The sequence below is a fragment of the Dermochelys coriacea genome, chromosome 1 (assembly GCF_009764565.3).
Source record: "Dermochelys coriacea isolate rDerCor1 chromosome 1, rDerCor1.pri.v4, whole genome shotgun sequence".
Taxonomy (NCBI): domain Eukaryota; kingdom Metazoa; phylum Chordata; order Testudines; family Dermochelyidae; genus Dermochelys; species Dermochelys coriacea.
Genome location: NC_050068.2, coordinates 257,000,593 through 257,004,432, shown reverse-complemented (window position 1 = coordinate 257,004,432; position 3,840 = coordinate 257,000,593).

Genomic DNA, 3,840 nt, shown 5'->3' with positions numbered 1-3,840 from the left:
AGTGTGAAACTTACACTTCTGCCAGGATGGCACATATTCTTTGGACAAATAAAACATCTTAACTCTCCAGGGCTAACAGTTGATGCCTGGGTTCCGTGGCCCCTCCCTCAATTGAGGGGGCCAGACTTTGTGTTGCTTTAGTGGTTGGACTCCACTCACCATTCCCAGTCATCTGATAGCCTGGCACCTTTCAAAAGCTCTAAGTTCACAGCAAAAAGTATTCTGAAGAAGAAACTCTTCTTAACCCAACCAGCTGGTGAGCACCAGCACAGTAAGGAGACACAGAGCCCTGTATTAGGGCCAATTGTACCTATAGTATTCTAGGTCTTCAGCTTGACGGACCATCTCCCAGGGCATCCAAGTTCTTTTATTCTGGCCTTCTATCTTGCAGGCTCTGGCTATTCTAGATAGGGAGCTCAGATAGAGTGCTGATATTCGGTCTTTTCTGGTCAGGGTACAGCTGCCTTTCCATTATACTGCCTTCTTCAATCAGTCAGCCCTAGATGGGGGCAGCAAGAGCCTACAGATGCTTCGTTCCAGATTCTGAGCTGCATCTCTCAGGAAGTACAGCTTGGTGGTTGGAGAAAGCAGCTTTACACCACCTCTGTGCCTCTGGAATTCTGGGCCCAGCCCCTTCTGACAGACCGATCATATCCTGTAATATTCTGGACAAACCTTATGGAATTAAGATAAACCTTTTAGAATTAGGGTTAATGCCTTTGAAGTCCATCGTGTTAAAAATGCAGTTGTGTATGTGTTATTGTGGCATTGTACGTACCTTCTCTAGGGGCAGGGATGCTAGTGTACGCCTCTGTTGTCAGCCCTTCGAAGCCACCCTCCCTGGAGACAGACGCATACACTAGTTCAAACTGAATTCTCCAGGGACCAACAGACACAGAAAGGGGTTTGGACAAATAGTCTGGTTTTAAATTGGCTCAGGGCCTTTTTCCTGATTGAGCAGACAGGACCCCTGGTCTATGGAGGGTCCTAATCCTTAGGGAAGGGTTGGAAGGACCGAGGCCCCATAAGATTAGGTGCTTGCTCTGAGCTGTTGCTATGATGAACTTGCAATCACAAAGGAAACCCCCCCACTGCGGTGTTGAAGGCCTGCTCCTGCCAGAGTCCAGGTGATTGCTGGTAAGCTTAGTAGCATGCATGCAGGTTCTTTTATTGTTTTTAATATTTTTGCTGTAGTGCTTTTTACTTTAAGATAAAGTAGGCTTGCATAGGAAGTGCTGGGTAGGTAACATTACTGTGGCAATTACACCTGTTAACCGTCTCTAAAGAGAAAGCAAGCAGGTATCCATGGGCAGCCTGTCTCTGCTGGGAAGAACATAGTGAAGGCAGGAACATGTGCAGTCTGGAAACACCAGGTCAGAAGGGAGGGAGATGTAGGCCTTCTCCCAAGAGAGGCAACAGCTGGAGAACTGGAAGCATGATAGTGGGTGCCCTGGCTGGACCACAATGGGGAAATACAGGTGCTGTTGCCCTGATTTTGTGACATCCCCAGTGTATATTAGAGCAACCCCACAGATTGCTCTATCAGCCCAGAATAGCAGAGTGCAGAGTACTCCAGCCACACCCCTGCCTCCTTTTCCTGCTCCTACACCAGGGGTTGCATGGGGAGGGATGGCAATATTCATGGTTAAGTTGGCTTTGAGGCTCTTTGGTGGTGGCTGAGCCATCATAAAAGGGGCTACAGCAGAGGCTAGAATTAGAGCTCTTCTAACAACTTAATCCCTGCAAGAAACAGCATCCTCCTGCATTTTATTTCTGTTGTCTCTCAAGCCTTGGTTCAGTCCCCAAGGGAGAATGCTTGAGCAAACCAAGAGCATGTGAAAATGGGGTCCTAACAGAAATCTGCCATTAAACTGCCTTATCTTCAACATTCACTACCTGCAAATCTGCTGCCACCTCTTTTCCAGCTCCCCCTGAGCCTCCTGCTGCACTGTTCCCCGCACCTCCTTGGTTTGCATATGCCAGCCGTGGCCCCACAAAGTTGCAAGAGCTCTTCGTCAGCCTGCTCCTAGCAATGGCCAAGACAGCCATCCATCAGACCAGGAGGAAGAAGTTTGATGGAGGTAGTGCTCTGCGACTGTTTCTGCTCCCTTGATGGTTCACGTATCTGGGGAGAGTTCCTCTTGGTGGTGTCCACTGGCTCCTTGGACTCCTTTGAAGAGCTGCGGGCATAGAATGCTCTGCTCGGTGTCCCACGTGGGTCCCTGGTTCTGACCCTGTGATCTGCACACTCCCATCCTTGTTTTTGCATTTGATTCCCCTGGAATCAGTTGCTCTCTGGGCTCTGAGTAGCAGCAATGTTAGTCTGTATTCGCAAAAAGAAAAGGAGGACTTGTGGCACCTCAGAGACTAACAAATTTATTTGAGCATAAGCTTTCGTGAGCTACAGCTCACTTCACGAAAGCTTATGCTCAAATAAATTTGTTAGTCTCTAAGGTGCTACAAGTACTCCTTTTCTCTCTGGGCTCTGTGGCTCCTTCGCCTCAGTTGAGGTGCAGGCCTTTAGTCTTGGGGGGACACTGACCAGCTCTTCCTGGGATGCAATAGGCACCCATAAGCCCTCTAGTAATAAGCATAATGGAGACACAAAGCACATACATATCCCTTTCAACTCCAACAGAATACTTTACAAACCGTACCTGATTAACCTCTACAATGCCCTAGGTATGTAATGTACATTTTTGTGATGTGGACGCCTGTCCCAATCAGGGACTTGACTGAGACACCCAAAATCATTACACCCAGAGGGAGTTAGCAATGACAAATAAACTTCCTCCTTGCTTCCGGACATCAGTAAGGTACTAAATGAAGACATCATCAGGTAGAACTGGGACAGAGGGCGATTGGCAGTTCCTTCCCACTCTCTGCTGGGCCCACCTGTGCTCTAAGAGATGGTAACTTGTCAGAGATGAAAGTGCATTCAGAGAGAATAGGAGGCTGGATCTGCTGCACAACCTGAACCTTCCTGTCTAAACCCACTCTACAGCAGCTGGATGGAGAGTTCCCACCCATGGTCCTTTACTCCTCCTTCCTCCAGAATCACACGCAGGTCACCATTGCAGCTGCGGGCACTGGAATGAGATATCCTGCTTCATAGGCTTAAGGGACAACTCAGTTGAGATGCTCCCATCATCTTGGAAAGCTGGAGAGGCCAGGTAATAAACCCTAAGCCCAGCTGCTCTGCAAAGGGGGAGGGTAGCTTGAACTGCCACCCAACTTGTTCCAGCACAGGTACATACAAGCACATACCAGCTCTGCTCCCAGCTCTTGTACTCTCTTTCTCTCTGTCTCTGAGGTGTTCAGTTGAGGCTCCAGGTTAGTGGAGAAAGGCTTTCAGGTTCAAACCTTCCACTGATCTAACCCTTTCCTACAGATTGGGGCAAAAGGAAAGTGTCCAGTTTATTCAGTTGCCCTTTAAGCAACCCCCATCCCTACGCTGCTTCCAAGCGAGCCAGTTGTCTGGCAGCTTGCAGTGGATGGCAGGAGAGGGAACACCCATCCCCACCACTTCAGCAGAGCTTTTATTTAGTGGAAATCTTTAAATGAACAAAGAGCAGATCCAGCAGCAGCTACCTGCTGGAGACAGAAGGGGTTAGCTCCTGCCAACACTTCCCACAGGTTCAGGGCATTGATCCGGGTGATCACAATAAGAAGGTTCAGAGGATGCCCGCTCCCCTCCTATTCCGAGCCGGTGCCCACTCTCAGCAGCCATGGCCCCCACTCCTCTCCCACCCCAAGCCGGTGCCCACTTCTGCTTTCAGCAGCTTGGCAACCCAAGTTTCTCTATCCACAAGGGCGGCAGCACGCACTCTCCAAGAGGGG